Source organism: Bombyx mori, chromosome 6 (assembly GCF_030269925.1).
Source record: "Bombyx mori chromosome 6, ASM3026992v2".
NCBI classification, from domain to species: domain Eukaryota; kingdom Metazoa; phylum Arthropoda; class Insecta; order Lepidoptera; family Bombycidae; genus Bombyx; species Bombyx mori.
In genome coordinates this window covers 10,916,638-10,934,547 of record NC_085112.1, presented here as the reverse complement: position 1 = coordinate 10,934,547, position 17,910 = coordinate 10,916,638, and the positions used below count along the sequence as shown (strand labels likewise).

General features: G+C 36.6%; 1 protein-coding gene and 1 long non-coding RNA gene across 7 annotated transcripts in view; one reads left to right on the top strand and one right to left on the bottom strand.

Annotated features, from left to right (window-relative positions):
* Positions 1 to 17,910, bottom strand: part of LOC101741348 (cadherin-99C) — a 171,500-nt gene that overhangs the window by 44,806 nt on the left and 108,784 nt on the right. The gene's annotated exons all lie outside the window — the stretch shown is intronic.
* On the top strand, positions 2,859 to 3,771 carry LOC134199087 (uncharacterized). Its single transcript, XR_009973447.1, has 2 exons — positions 2,859 to 3,067; positions 3,364 to 3,771. It is a non-coding gene; the product is annotated as an uncharacterized LOC134199087 (long non-coding RNA).

Here is a 17,910-nt window from a genome sequence, read left to right as displayed (position 1 = left end):
ACCGACACTTCGAACTTATGACCTAATTTAATATTACATTAGTACATATACCTATACAATACTTGTTTAAACATTTTATAATGCAGGTAAATGAACAACTTTTTTTTTCATATAAAAAATTTCTGGTTAGTAGTTAGATGTTAGCTCTGGTTAGCTGGTTAGATGGTGGTTAGCCGTCAGCGTCTGAGTTCAGTAGTATCGGATTCATTGTAATGAATGTCAATATATATATGAGCGCTCGAGCAATCATTAATTCTCACAACAATACGGCAAACTGACAGTTTTATTTCAATTTGGAAACGACTCTTTTTGAATGTGGAAGTTTAGGGGTCGATCCAGAGACCACGTCACTTATCAGGCGAAGTGCTGCCTTTTTATAATAAAGTCACAGCGATAACCCTGTTTATTATTATTACCCTAATATTTATTATTATTCAAAACAGCATCTTACTTGTTTAACAATCAAAACAATGTCACAGTGGTCGTCTTCGGCTACAAGTTAATAAACATCTTATCATTTAAATAAACAGTGAAAATAATTTTATAAGAATTAATAAATTTGTTCTATGCCGAAATATGTATATACTATTTCGTTTTCCCTATCGTAATTACTCAGGAAGATATACGTACGCCAACCGCATCCAAGTTTTGTACGGAACGCCACAATTTAAGATCGAATTAAACCTAACCTTGATGACATAAAGAATAGTCCGTTAACCGCATTAGTAAAGATTACGTTTAGTGGGACGTTCGCCGTCTACTATGATCCTATTATATGTCGCAAGATTTACTTACAATCGTAGAAACTAGATTGTATTTACAGATATTATTGGAAATTATTCTAGTGAAATTGTGATTTAACCTACGTTAAAGCTGCTCTGTCTAAAATTTGATATAGTTCATTTTCGGTCTCGATTAGCTGTCATCTCTGTTTCTTTTCATAACCCAGCCTCAGGGGCTTATACTATAAGTATATTTATTTCTAAATTAGTTACAAATTGTTTTTTTTTCCTACCTAAGCTGAGAGCCATGAGAGGCTATATCAGCGTAACCTTAACTAGTAGGTGAGCTCACGGGGCTCAAACCTGATGACGTTGCTAACACGAACCCTAGCAAGAGCCGTGCTTCGCAGAATCTACCACCGGCTCGGAAACGCGACCCGCTGAGAAGATCCGGCGAGAAACTCAGTGGGCTGTGTCTGAGGGTTAATTTGCTTGTCGAGCCCTTCGTCGCAAGCGACGGGTTCAACAAGAACGATGACCGGAATTGGTAGTATGCGTTTAAATCTAAAGTATTGTATAGCTGTTATACAACAGATGCTCTGACTTCGGGTCTCAAACTGAGTGATGGTAATCAAATTCTGTAACTCATTCACCTATCTAGTATAATGAAATTTTAACCCGCTAAGTTTCTTGCTGAGTATTCTCGGTGGGTCGGGATTCCGATCCGATGTTAGATTCTACGAAGTTGCGACGCACTACTCTTGTTAGGGCTATTGTTAAAATATTCTCTTAGATTGAGCCCGTGAGCTCACCTACCCATCCGCGCGTAGCTGGAAGAAGCCCCTTAGGCTACCAACGAATAAGCAGGGGAAAAGTATGAAAACATAAAGAAAAGAAATAAAAAGGCGATCACTTTAAAAAGAAAATTTAGATAAACATCCACTCTTTCAAAATACCGGCCAGTTTAAAAGACTTGAGCACGAATCGAGCGGCGAAATGTATAATTTTAGCACGGTATTCTCTATTGTAATGGTACAGACCATTGTTTATAGTTTCTGCGGTTTTTGTTCCCGGTTCAAACCGCGCCGTGAATATTCATAGCTACATACAACATAAATTTTGAATGCGTTGGTTATTAAGTATTTAATTTGTCAAGAAATTATCTACGTTATTTTTATTTTTTTTGTTATTTGTTTATATTTGATTTTTACTGTTAAAGACCTGAATGTGATATTCATTTCTTCAGTCGCTAGATCCATGTTTCTTTTGCATGGGAATGACGATGTATGGTTTCGGAATTAATGATATGTTTCGCTGCAGCTGTCACCTTGTGAGCTTTATGAGCTCACAAGTTTCATCGGTATTCAGAAAATTTGAATTTGTTCATTATATATAGGATTAGGACGATTTTTATTACACGAGGTTGTCCCTTCAGCTTGGAATATTCGATAGGACGGGTTGTAATACTTTTTGGCCCAGGTTTGCGCGTCTAGTTGTACTGTTGACCGCACGATCACTCTACGTACCCTGTCTTGTGTTCATCTCGGGCGGAATTAGACGTCAGGAGGGAGTCATTGATGGGTCTTGGTCGGTAGTCATCTTGGAGTTCGACATAACCCGTTCTGATCCTCCATCGACCGGGCTATGTCGGCCCACGGACATCCACTGTTGGACATAGGCCTCCCCCAAAGTTCGCTATAATAGCTTTTATCTTGTGCATCCAGTGGTTTCCCGTGACTTTCAGTAAGTCATGGGTTCATCTCGTGGGAGGCTTATCCACGTTTCGCTTTCCGGTACGCGGTCGCTACTCGAGAACTTTTTGGCCCCAGCAGCCATCTATTCTACCAGCAATGTATCCTACCCACTGCCACTACAATATCGCAATCCTTCGAGCTTTGTCAGTTACCTTGGTTTTTCTACAAATCTCCATTCATTTTCGCGGCCATTTCCCAGAGAAACTCCGAGCATAGCGGTTTCCGTTGCTGTTTGAGTGACTTTGAGCCTTCTTAGGTCCATTGTCAGCGACCAAGCCTCATTATCGTATACTATCATTGGCAACACACAACGGTCACACACACTTAAGTAAATTTCAAGATATAGTGCTGTCAATGAAACGGTAGTGTTAATGTATTTCCTTCGATCAACAATAGTAACTAGATTTCGGGTCGGTGCATAAAATCCGTCTCGTCAAATAACAGCGCACTTGAAATGTGAGCTCTTATTTTGTTTAGTTCACTTCAAACACAGCCAATGTCAACCCGTCTCACAATACCGCAGTGTGTATTCAAAAGTTGCAAAAATAAGGCCCGAAAAAGCAATTTAACGGCCGGAGTATCTTACTTTCGGTAAGTACGTGAAGTTTAAACTATATTGTAAGCTTTAAACTTATAAATAATATTAAATTTTGAACAAAATTACCGATTTTTAACCACCGCTACAAATGTTGGCCAAGGCTCGGCCAACACATGGACAAACTTTTGCTTAACAGAACAGCATATGCATGGAGTAGATTTGTGTTGTAATAATTTTTTTAAATTTGTTAGCAGTACTTCAAAATTAGTTGGTTAAAATTGGTTAATGCTGCTTTTGTGTCTGTTTGTTTGACTCTCATTAGATACTTAGCTTTCCATTTTTATTTTAGCTTTCCTAGCAATCACGTGTGCAGAATGGATCTCGATTGTCGCCAGAGAAACAAGAGATAACTTTTATAAGCCAGCTAAGAACTCCGCTTATTGACACTGGACATCTTTGCCTTCCGTGCTCACGGTTACTGAAATGTGGCCGAAACATTGTAATAAAAATACCACGCTTGAAACCGTTTAAACGTTGTTTTATAATGTGCACTGGTCGCGAAAACTTAAAAATATATATTACACAAAAACGTAACGCCAATAAAATAATAAGTAATGTATAGATACTAACAAACATACATTTCCAAAACATAAAAAGTAAACAACTAAACTTTTACTTTAATTCATTAATAAATTATTTTAGTGTTAAGCGCGACTCCCTTACCTCCTGTAGTAAATAGAAATCGGCATTTCAAGAAGCAAAAATAAATAAAGCAAAACGATGTTAGTTCTCAGAGCAATTAAGGGAAAAGTTACTTTATTTATTGCGGTTTAAGATTGATTTAACATTAAAAGTTGTTTAAAATATGTCTTTTTATTGGTAAGTGACAGGAGTAATTTATTGCTTTGCTCGTTTTATGTGACGAATGATCGTAAGTATTAGATAATGTTTTGGAGATTTGTGACTTTATTACTAGGTGCCATAGTTGTTATTAGTTTGAAAGTAAAAGTGTTTCAAAACCCTTTTTCTCCGTTTGTTAGTAAACGAATGTATATATTCACGCGGACAGTTTTTGCTTTAATTTTGTACGTATCCCTTTATCTAGTTACTATTGTTGATCGAAGTGTATTTCGAAACAATACGCACTCACACAATGTTAAACCGAGATTCAATCAAACAGTTATTAGCACGGAGATTTAACGACTCCAGACAAATGCTATATGAAATTAACACTTTACGAACGAAGCGCGTTTCCGCTTTTTGTAACATACGAAAGTTCATAGCTTCATCAAACATAAAAGATGGCTAAGCGAATAATAGAAAACGCAAATAATGGGCTGCCGTTATGCTCATATAGCTGTGAAAAGTTAAGTGCTCTGAAATGGTATGGCGTTTTTTTGCGTGAATAAAAATCGCCTTACTTGCGCCTATGCGTAGGGGCGGTATTTGAAGCGTCTAGGATCTAAATTGAGTAAACGGACGCTCACTCACGTCCAACTCTCAGATAGGACAGAACCCATCCGAGGTAGTCTGGGACAAGGAGATGAGTTTCGGGAAGAATGCGTATCTACTCACCACCCTGCCTCCACCGAACGCCAATCCGAAGTCCACCTCAACGATGCCGTCAACATGGAATACCTGAACACCACACTGGATCAAGGCCAGCGTAATTTAGGAATTACGGTCGTCTGTCTCCCACTCCCAGTGGCTCGTTAGCAAGAAGCGAGATAGGTAAACTATATGAAGTTTTCTTAGGTTTTTCTCGACAATACCCCAGCTTAACACACGGTGGGGATCCAAAATTTAGGGTTATAAATCGGACTTGATCCCTATGCCAACTGCTTAATCGACAGCGACGCGTCGATACGGAGTAAGAAGGGGTATATCTCACGTTCTAGCGTCTGTTTCTGCAAGATCGTAAACTTCGTAGAGGTCGTGCATCGATCACCATGACTCGAAAGCAGAACCCAAACACCCTTGAAACGGTTACGGTATAGAAAAGTAAGTGTCGCGACAAACATTCCAATAAACAAGAAGTGTTATTGTGAAATTTGTATGCGAATGCTCAGGTTTAAGAACTTTCTTGTTCGATTACCGCAATTCAAAGTCGTACGCAACTTTAACAAAATATTACTTTATGTAATATTATTATTATATGATTTATTGATAGACTACTAGTGCGTGACTAGATTAAATTTAAAAGCCGAATAACTTATGTTAATTGCTTTGCCATGGTTTTTTTTATTGCTTAGTTTTTTTTTTTTTTTTTTTTTTTTATTGCCTTTGTAGGCAGACGAGCCTACGGCCCACCTGATGGTAAGTGGTCACCGTCGCTCATGGACGTCAGCAATGCCAGGGGCAGAGCCAAGCCGCTGCCTACCATAAAGAACTCTCCGCAAGCCTCGTTTGAAGAAGGACATGTCATAGCGCTCGGAAAACACCGTGGAGGGGAGTTCATTCCAAAGCCGGATGGTACGTGGCAAAAAAGATCTTTGGAAACGCACTGTCGATGAACGCAGCGGTTCCAGATAATATGGATGAACTCTGCTCCGATGGCGGGAGGTGCGATGATAAAAAGGAGATGAAGGAATCATCTCGAATAATTCCGATATTAGTTAGGTGGACGAACTCACAGCCCACCTGGTGTTAAGTAGTTACTGGAGCAAATAGACATCTAAAACGCTAATACCGCCACCCACCCTGAGACGTGAGTTCTAAGGTCTCAGTATAGTTACAACGGCTGCCCCACCCTTCAAACCGAAATGCATTACTACTTCACGGCAGAAATAGGCGGGGCGGTGGTACCTACCCGTGTGGACTCACGCGAGGTCCTACCACCAGTGTTTAATTAGTATGAATTAGTATGTAAAAATGCTATGAGTCGCATTTTACAATATGTATTTGAAGGCATGAAACTGATGGACGACAAATTTTTTTTTTAACCCTTGTAGGCAGACGAGCATATGGCCCACCTGATGGTAAGTGGTTACCGTCGCCCATGGACTTCAGTAATGCCAGGGGCAGAGCCAAGCCGCTGCCTACCGCTTAATACTCTCCACAAGCCTCGCTTGAAGAAGGACATGTCATAGCGCTCGGGAAACACCGTGGAGGGGAGCTCATTCCATAGCCGGATGGTACGTGGCAAAAACGACCTCTGGAAACGCACTGTAGATGACCGCAGTGGCTCCAGGTAGTATGGATGAACGCTATTATCTCTAACTAGCGACCCGCCCTCGCTTCGCTTCGGAAACAATAATTCACACATGAAACAAAAAAAAAAAAAAAAAATTAAAAAAGTAGCCTATGTTCATCAGGGACAATGTCGGCTTCTAATGGAAAAAGAGTTTTTCAAATCGGTCCAGTAGTTTCGGAGCCTATTCGAAACAAACAAACAAACAAACCTTTCCTCTTTATAATATTAGTATAGATAATATTAGTATAGATATAGATATTAAATGTTCAAGCATAACCGACGTTGTGTAGGTGTAAATTTGCGAAATAGCTTAGGACGGATTACACGTGTGTGTTAATTTCAAAAGCAATGCGATAATTCATAAATCTTACTCTTACTTTTTTTTTTAAAAGCAAATTAAACTTTATATCCCTTTTGCTCGATGCATCGTAAACTTACATGTAAGCGTATCGTTTCTTAGAATCTTATTGAATTCTGGTAGGGCTATAATAATGCAACGTTATAAAATGCTTCCATCGGATTTGACGACAAAAAGCAAAGACATTTTTTATGAATGGTTTTGACAGTCCAATGAAATTACGAGCTAGCTTGTGCAGTCATTATTCGTTTTTTTTTGTGCATTAATTCAAAAATATGTCACTTATATTCAATGAATCAATAGGTTAATAATAGCATTCGATTTTTGTACAATACATACGTAACAGGGGAAAAAACGAACAGGCCGTAATCAATTTATAAATCTCTCTCAAATAATTACATAGTGTAATGACGCAATGTGTTCCATACTTAAAAAATAAATAATAGTTTAAAAAAATAGAAAATAAATTTTAATAAATTTGAATTAAAAATAGTGTAAGAAAAAATGATTTTATTGTAAAAAAGCCTTTATTTTCTATTTTTTAGTTGGATTTTCTTTAAAACCGTATTTTGTTAGTTTTTTTTAAACTATTATTTATTTTTCATTTTTTAGTTGAATTTCAATCTTCTCAATATATTTTTTTCAATTTCAATATTGTTAAATATTGAATTGTCATCGGTCCTTAATAAGTATACCAAATTTCGAGTTAATCCGACGTTTTGAAGGGGGTCAAAATCATGTTCAAAGATTCCGTTACATTGCGTTACATACATACGTCTGAAGCTAATAGAAGCGTATTAAAAAGGCATTCATGTGACGGGTGCACGACCTCATACGACCGCGAGATGCGCTGCCAAATAACATTTATGATTAAGCGGACGCAGTTATCGATCTCGTAAGTTTTCGATGAGTTTAAAAAGAATTTTGTTTTTTTTTTATTCTTTATTAGAGCCATACACCTATTAGGTTAAGTTAATTAGAAAGATTAAACTGCGAAACTTTCAATAAATAACTTCTATAGGACAACGGGCGTTAAAATAATTCTTTTAGATTAAGCTGGAACACAAAATATCTAAACAAATTCAGGTTTGTTGTTATTAAATTATCAAAAATTACAGAATACGAGTATAATAATACATATTATTATAATATAAATAGAGAGGAATGTATATATTTGTGTATATTTCGAATTAAACCGCATTTAGACCCTAAATTTACAGTTATGAATTTACAATATCGAAATTAATTCAATTCGAAGATTTATATATACCTATCTATGTAATTATTACTGGTGGTAGGACCTCTTGTGAGTCCACACGGGTAGGTACCACCACCCTGCCTATTTCTGCCGTGAAGCAGTAATGGGTTTCGGTTTGAAGGGTGGGGCAGCCGTTGTAATTATACTTGAGACCTTAGAACTTGTATCTCAAGGCGGGTGGCGCATTTACGTTGTGGATGTCTATGGGCTTCAGTAACCACTTAACACCAGGTGGGCTGTGAGCTCGTCCAGCCACCTAAGCAAAAAAAAATATCGCACAAATTATTTTTAAAATTCCGATTCAATCTTGAAATCTTAGTGTAATTAGTTTCAATGGAACTCAATAAGATAAAAAATATGTTCACAAATTTTGTTTGTAACGTAACGCGTAAGACTGAATATTTAACTCAAACAATATTTCACTATAAAATGCTATAACGAATTGTGATGCATAGAAAAAATAACCTTATAGTGCCTGTCGATAAGAATGATTCCAGTAACTGAAAGGAATTCTATTTAATAGCAGACTAGACGCCGCGGTATTTTATAAAATTGCATCACAGCATCGAACCCGTTACATGTTACCTCGGTTTATTCCTAACGTTTCCGTATCCACCCTTTGATTTACGCTGATAAGTGAAGCTGTGTCCATTCAAAGAGTCATCTTGGGTTTAGATTTTAAGATAAGTGAATCATCTTTTGTTGGTTTATTTAAAAATTTTATATAAAATTCTCGTGAAACAATGTTAGTTATTAGTTACCATATTCCTCTGAAACGGTATGACCGATTTTTATGAAATTTTATATGCATGCTCAGTAGGTCTGAGAATCGGCTACTATCTATTTGTCATACCCCTAATTCATAAGGCCTGTCCAACCCTAAAAATTTTTTTTGGACAATTTTTTTTGTTATAATGGGGCATTATGTGGTTTAATGAAGTTTTGTTATTTTTATATTCTCTCATGGTTCACAGCGCCACATGCCTCTTTCACTCATTTACCACATCCTTACACAATTACAATAAGTTAGTTTTTTTTATACACTAGAAATTCCTTAGAAATCCTATATATGGCAAAACAACGTTTGCCGGGTTAGCTAGTAATATAGATATTTTGTTGTTACATAAACGTAATTAATTCAAGATAAAATTTAAAAAAAACATGTTATGGCCGTGTTCATCTTCAATTACCGTAAAACAACTTTTTTTTTTAAATAGATAGAAATAGATAATTTACAAAAGTTGAAAAAGTTTACTCCCTACGCATTACATCAATAAAAGCGTGCATTATGACCCAATTTAGTGCCAAACCCGGTAATATTGGAGGTTAATGTGTCGATCGTGAAATCAAGTCTTTACAGGCAGCTTGGCATTTAGCTCTATCTGAGCGATCTAATTGAAGTATCTGAACAACGCCCTAAGTAGAAAGGAATTCTTGAGTCGTTTAAACCTTTTTGCAATAAGCCGTCGGGAGCCCGATTAAAGTTCCTTGATCCTTCACTAGAGACAGGTGTACAATTCGGTTTATTTGAAATCGTGCTGTCTGCCATGAGAATAAAGCTCGATTTCAATCGATGATAACAAGAATAAACGTTTTCCGTTTATTAGCAAACTAGATTTTTTCGTTACAATTTAGCACCTTTAGAACAAGAGATTTATATCCAAATATGTTATAGAAATGGCCGCACAATAGGACCGGATAGTAATCAATACGATGCCTAGATCCAAAGGTCGGGTTATCGTACATGCGGGCCTTTATCAGACGATCTCATCTTAAACTCGATCCTATCCGCACACGCGACAAACTGCGTAAATACTTGCAAGGAAACAGTCTGTAAAATAAATAGCTTCGTAATATAATAGCATAGTTGTTTTACCGACAATTTTATGGGTTGCCTTAAAGGCTTTGAAATTGGCTACGTTCTTACGCATGCTAGTTGCTGAACAACTTACTAGTTTGTTCGGATATTATTTTTTTGCAAGGTGGGTGGATGAGCTCACAGCCCACTTGGGGTTAAGTGGTTAACGGATCTCATAGACATCTATATCGTAAATGCCATTGAGATATGAGTTCTAAGATCTCAGTATAGTTACAACGGCTGCATTCGGCCCTTCAAACCGAAACCCTGAAATATGTAGGGTGATGGTACCTACCCGTGCGGACTCCCAAGAGGTCCTACCACCAGTCACAAGGGGACCTACTACTACCAGTCACAAGAGGTCCTACCACAAGGTCAGCGGTTATCTTGTACGATTAAATTTAAACAAAATACGAAAATTAATGCCCTAAACCTAAATGAATCTAATTTCAGATATTAAAATTGTATTTAGTACAATATTGCTTTATTTTATATAGAAAACAAGAAAGCGAGGATTTCAGCACGCTGTGTGAAATTTATTAGACCATTATATATTAGACAAAACCGAATTAATTTGCTAGATGATCTTTGGTTTTGTAACCATTATCGGATCGCGATCAAACATCACAGGATTGCCTGCTAGGTCAATTTGAAGATTTTCTGAAAATTTCATCGATATTGGTACAGCCGTTCCAGACTCTTACATAAATAAATCTTACATAGAAATTATATCCAAACATCTCATATATAACTACATGGCACACGAAAAAACAGCTAAGCCCTTAGAACCCATCAAAAACTATAAAATAATAACGAAATGTCATCACGAAGCCGGCAACTCCCCTTCATCAGTATTACGTACAGCATAATGATGCTAAACATCCATTAGCGGTTTACAGAAACGTGAAAGTGTGTACATAAAGTTAGTGTTTAAGGTACATCTTCGTCTCGTTTTGCATAAGTTTACGTAACGACTCCATCTTCAAAGTTCACGGGGTCAGCGACTTGAAACATAGAAGATGTTTGTAGAATAGAAGAGAAACTACTGTAAGATAAATTAATATATTTTATAGCAGTAGACAGTGACTTAACTAAGCTCACAGTAATGCTGGTGTTCATGAGCACTCATCGCATGGTGGGTCAGATGAATGCAGAATGAAGGCCATAAGACAAGCGTGTGACTCAACAACAATTCCAGGCTCAAAACTCTTTTGAAGTTATTCTGAAGAAGGACATGTCATGGTATTCAAGAAATATCATGAAGGGGAGTTCATTCCAGAGCTGGATGACTGCAAAGACACAACACTTAACGCAGAATATACAATAGTATGTATAGATAGGTGTAAAGATGAAGTTAATATTTAAAAGAATCTTTATAAAAAGCACCCAACGCTATTACAAGTCTACTATTATCTATATTCTATGATCAACACAGCTGCAAACGACGCCCGTGTTTGACGGGTTGACTTGTAAATTAAAAGTTCTGTTCGACGCCAACCTATACCGTGATTTACGAGTAATATAATTATCACTTGTTATCCAATTCTGTTTGATTCACGACTGTCTTGTGGCGGATGTTTCTATTAGGCTTAACAGTGCAAATGTGACATTTCTTTATTATGCTTCATTGCTTGTTTTTTATGATTAATTTTTATTTTCGAATATCAATATTGTTCTTCATCGCGTTATTAATCATAAAAGCCGGATGTAGTCTGGCTTTTTTGAGCAATTACCAAAATTCTTCTTTCCCGTCATCTAAAATCCTCACATTAATATTTTTAGGTATTGCTATTGTGATTTGCCAATGCGACTAAATTACATTATATTTTGCCGAACTAAACTAATACATTTCACGATCATTTGTAAATGTGCAGTAGCATTAATCCAGAAACTCTATGATATGATATTTCTGTGCAGACGAGTGGGTGAGCTCACGGGCTCAACCTGAAAGAACTTCCGAACACTAGCCCTAGGAAGAGGAATGTTTCGCATAATCAACACCAAATCGGCATCTTGACCCATTGAGAAGATCCGGCGAGAAACTCCGTTGGAAATATCTTATCGTAAATCATAATAGTACAATAAATTGGCTATTATTATAATAGTGGTAAGATATATTATGTTTGCATAGATAGGTCTCATCGCCTACTTCTGCCGCGAAACAGTTATGCCTTCTGGTCCAATGATTCAGTTTTTTACTTCAACGTAGGTGGCATTCTTGTTATGATGTGTATTGGCTTCTGTGAGTACATATTTACCAAGTGTACTCCCATTTAGGGCTATAAAAAAAGATATTCAATAGATATGAGACTAACGTCAATTCTCAATCCCTTCAGAAAATTATAATCTGAACAACACAACTTCGTTGTTTTCAATTTTATTTTTGAATTTACAATTTAGTATGATGCCAATACGCATTTTTATTTTGTACCATTTTGGTTTATATTAAAGCTTATTCTAAATCTGTACAAAAACAAATCCATAGATACAATTAAAACTAATTTTAGGTATTAAATTGATTCTGGAAAACAACATGGAGAAGTGGAAAGATCTCTTCACGATTAAACATCAAGATTAGTTACGGTCCCTATCGTTTTCGTACATATATAATTACTATTTTGTATCAATGCACCGTAAATGAAGTTACATGGCATTTAAATTCATAGATATTTCTAAATATCTGGTATTCAAATAGGTACTTAATACAATCGAAGTTGTGCTTACATTAATAGGCGTAATCTTAACACGAATATCTCCTTTAAAAGCCATTTGGTATTGTATTGAATATTTAAATGTCTATTGATTTGAGCTTTTCCTTCGGCCTTTGCTAGTCGCAGACGCAATTAAAATTAGTTTTACGATTGTCTTCGCCCGTGACCACGAAAACTGTAAAGCATTGGAATCGTCGGAAACAATAGTTCGAAAATCATAAAAAAACGCAAGATTAAAGCGTAAAAGTAGTTGTCATTATGTTTCCAATATATTTTGCAAAATATATTTACGCAATTCATTTAGAGCAGCGGTCGGGGAACCGGGGTAAATTACCCCAAATGGGGTAAATGAAATTTTGGGGGATAAAAATGAAACTTTTGTGAGTAAATTAAATTTTTAGTTATCGTTTTCTTTTCAAAATTATCATGGGGGCTACAATATGAAAGATACTAAAAAGAAGTGATTTCGTATTTTTTTTGTTCTTCGCCATGGGGTAATATCAACTACCACAAAAATATTTTGGAGTAATAATTTAAAAAAATCCCCGACCGCTGATTTAGAGGAATAGGCACTAAAAACAGATATTGTTATTGCAAGTTCATTAATTCACTGCCACCAATAACCTTTTACTTTCGTTATCATTCGACGACTGAAAATAACAGTAAATAGTGAAGGAAAAAAAAAATAACACACATTCTAATTTTGTTTAGTTTATATTATAATCCGAGATTTAATAAGATTTGATAAGATTAATAAGATTTTCACTGGTGGTAGGACCTCTTGGGAGTCCGCACGGGTAGGTACCACCACCCCGCCTATTTCCGCCGTGAAGCAGTAATGCGTTTCGGTTCGAAGGGTGAGGTAGCCGTTGTCACTATACTGAGAACTTAGAACTTATATCTCAAGGTGGGTGGCGCATTTACGTTGTAGATGTCTATGGGCTCCAGTAACCACTTAACACCAGGTGGGCTGTGAGCTCGTCCACACATCTAAGCAATAAAAAAAAAAAAAAAAAAAAAAAAGATTATTGGATTCAATTAGGTGGCGGCTCCCGAAGCCAAATAAAATCTCTCTAAGCTCCATACAATTATTGGATAACAGAATGAACAATGTAGACAGTAGAATTAGCATAACCAGTTTTGATGCAAGGATTGCAGCAAAATGTGGTTTGTAGTGAAAAGGAAGTAGTGATTGGCGGTTCGGTTACGAGTTGTCCAGTTCGATTGAACAGGAACGTATTTGGACATTTAATTTTAAATTACAGTTAGGTCCGTTTGAAAATCGTCTGGGATGTCGTTGGCATTCAACAATGATTTATTCACCTAGCCCCTGTTTGTCAGAATAAAGAATAATACTTATTTTGTCGAAGGAGAACAAACAGGTTGGTTATATTTATATTTTTTATTGCTTAGATGGGTGGACGAGTTCACAGCCCACCTGGTGTTAAGTAGTTACTGGAGCCCATAGACATCTACAACGTAAATGCGCCACCCACCTTGAGACATGAGTTCTAAGGTCTCAGATATAGTTACAACGGCTGTCCCACCCTTCAAACCGAAACGCATTACTGCTTCACGGCAGAAATAAGCAGGGTGGTGGTACCTACCCGCCCGGACTCTCAAGAGGTCCTACCACCAGTAATTTAATAGCCAGTATTATAATAATCTAACCTTAATCGCTAAGAGTACATTTTGCGATTATGAACATATACTTTTATCGTAGGATCGAAATTTTACATCACATTTTTATTTGCTTAAGTAAACTTGGCCTAAGTCTCAATTATACTGTAGAACGATTTTCTCACCCTTCTTCATACAGGTATTTTTTTTTATATCACGCATAAATAAATGGCTCTAATTTCTAGAAATTATAACATACATGAGAAATAATACCCAAAACATTCGTACTTTCAGTCTTAAATTTACATCGAGTCACCTCTAAACAACATTGAAATATCCACATTCCCGAAGAAAAGCCACAGCATTGCATGCAAATTCGCTCAGTTTCCTGTGAACGGCCCACAGTGTTGAATCACCTGCCTCCATTATACACGCGAGATGCGATCGGCACTCATGTGATATGTGATATCGATAACATCTAGGCACCATTGCAGTCCTTCGAGACAGATTCATAGTTTTTCTTTAGAATTGAAGTAGACGTCTGGTAATCGACAAGAAGCGATTTTACTTCACAGATTCCATTGCACCCTACAAAATTTATCTTTGCCTCAACAGATATTTTAAATAGGTGGCTTCGAAGTAATATACTATACTGGAGTCTATTTTAGAGTGGCTAAGGTACTTGTTCCTTTAATTGTCGAAGTCTGCATTATTCGATTTTAAACTAAAATATTATTGTTTTTTAATTTATTGATATCACATCATCAAATCGAGGGGAAAAGGCTATTTCGTTTAAGCAACATGTCACTTAAAACGCGACATTTATCTTTGTAATTAAAGGTGCGTTTTATTTGGTATTAGCATCAACAGCTCTATGTTTTTAATTGAATTTGAATAAGTTTACACAATTCAGATGGCTGAAGAAGTTTTTTTGTGATTTTATTTTTTCCAAATTTAAACTTGAAATAGCTCTCCTGTAAAGATACAAAAACGTCGCTTGGACCAATTAGCTTTTCACCCCTCGATATATTATAGTCTGTCAGGATAAGATATACGTAAGTATGACTAAAATAAACAATTTAATGACTTCGAATTTTGTGTCTACTTTATTATTATTTTTCATAATTTGCCTTTATAAAAACAAATACAATTTAGAATAAACTGAATTTGTAGGGTAGACTATGAATTCTGCACCAAACTATATTATTTTCACACGTTTTTTTTATTGCGATCACTACTATCTATTATCCCTTAGAAGTTTTATAGTGACTTTTATAGTAAATTACTAGAAATAGCTTCTTAAGAAAGGCTTAGTAAAATATATGAACGCCAGTGAACTTCTATGTTCGATATAGTGTATGTACGTACTTAACAAATGTTCACGATTCCACAGTAAAGAAATAACATCGTGTAATAAAAATCAAACACGCAAAATTATAATTTGCGTAACTGGTGATAGGACAGAGTAGGTAGTTGTGGAGTTAGGAATAAAAAAAATATGTTAGAGACAGAGTTGAGGCAGTCGTTTGATGAACAAACATTAAGCTGCTGGGAGTATATTTCCATGGTAAATTTACTTTTGACTTGACGTTGAATTTAGATTCGACTTACATTCGACCTTCAATTTACATTTGACTTTGACTTACATATTTTTGAATTTACATTCGATTTTCTATAAAGTCATTTAATAGTGCGAATAACGCGAGAGACGTCAGAAAGTCAACGTATTTTGCGTTTTAAGATTCTATAATGCGATTTCGTTAATGTCGACGTAGACCTCTACCGAAATTCTGTTTTAATACTACAATAAAAAAAATTTTTTCTTACAGTGAAGAGTTTTGCATGTAATAAGTAAAATAATATTGTGCATTACTCGAATTTTGTATCAAAGTGTCGTTGATTGCATTTAACGAAGACTGCACCAATAGTACCCAGAGTTTATAAAGCAAGACGGTAGACGCATGCTACCGAGTCGTTTTGCAAAGAAGATAGGAACTTATTTTAACTTCTTATCTATATATTTTTCTACAGCTCTCCAGACGAATTCACAATACGGCTATTCTTAACGAAGGCTACTGAAAACGTCAAAAACATCGCTTACGTCTTCAAATAAAGACTTAAATATTATTTTTTGCAATATTAAACTGACCTCTGCTTCAATACCGTTTCACGTGTCTGTACAAAACTTGATGTCTTTCAAGTTTTTGTTCACAAGCGGTAAATTAACGCGAAAATAATTGAAGATATTTTTACCTTGTTTTTATTATTAAATTTACACTTTGAAAAGCTCTCAGTCGGGATTTAATTTGGCCATCATCAGCGTGTCGCTTCAATGGTCGTAATGATTTATCGATAACTAATTTTTGTTTGTTTATTGAAACTAATTAATATTTCCTGAGATTTTAAGAATGTTTCATCTGTAACTTATAAGCATTACAATTTTTATTGAACACTTCTTGATACATTTAAAGCAGTGGGTATATTACAAAGCGTTTACTTAATTATGAAATTCATTCGGAGTGTCTAATATGGGAATAGTGACAAGGACATCCCGTGAATCTAGTATACCCAATGATGTGCACCTGGCATCCTAAAGTATACATGTGTCAATTGAATATAATTGCACGTGCAAAACGTTAAACGCCAGAAAGTGGACGTAAACACTAGATCTTGAGCATTCCTCGGAAAACTCCTGTTAGTGCACTCATTATCCATACAAAACAAGCGCTACCTCGTTTCAGAAGGCAAGGTTGTCAGGTTTGAAACTTGTGTACTCGTTGAACTTTTATTCAGAAGCCATTTTTTTTCCTCCACAACTGAATGAACTAGCATAGGGTTTATGTGGTGTGCTTCCACAGCCCAAAAACAGCACAGGGCTTATCTGGTGTGCTTCCACAGCCCATACACAGCACGGGATATATCTAGTGTGCTTCAACAGCCCAAACGCAGCACAGGGCTTATCTGGTGTGCATCCACAGCCCAAACACAGCACAGGGCTTATCTGGTGTGCTTCCACAGCCCAAACACAGCACAGGGCTTATCTGGTGTGCTGCCACAGCTCAAACACAGCACAGAGCTTATCTAGTGTGCTTCAACAGCCCAAAAGCAGCACAGAGCTTATCTGGTGTGCTTCAACAGCCCAAACGCAGCACAGGGCTTATCTGGTGTGCATTCACAGCCCAAGCATAGCACAGGGCTTATCTGGTGTACTTCCACAGCTCAAACACAAACTAAATGCCACCACCCCACCGTTATACGTGTGATTGAATCCTCAACTGTATACACAACAGCTGATTTGAGGATGAAATAAGTAGAGGATGATTTACTCATTTATCTAGATGGCTTTACCTGGATGACTTTACTTATTTCTCTAGATGGATGAAGAAATTTAGGGGCAACGAATCGTTACGTGGTTAAAGAAGTTCATACACATCACGATGTATCTACACGCCTTGTTATTTAATTGAAAGCTCAATTTTGTAACAAAACACCTAGGTATCCAACATTGACAACTCACCTATCAACCTGAACCCATGACTGCTTCGTTGTAGAGACATACCCAAGTGCGCTTCATACAAATTAGTTGAACAGGTTGAAGGGAAAACCCAAACGTACGTTTAAATTATGTATGTACATACCCATCTATGTACATGTAATTACTTACGGTCAAAACGGTTCTAAACGTTTATTTGATTCTAAACAAGCTAATCACAAAGTAAATCTACGTTTTTTTTATTGCCCTTGAGGGCAGACGAACATACGGCCCACCTGATGGTGAGTGGTTACCGTCGCCCATGGACTTCAGTAATGCCAGGGGCAGAGCCAAGCCGCTGCCTACCGTTACGTATGGCTTGATATGCCGAATAATGTTATAGATAGTTTTTGTTTTTTTCATAAT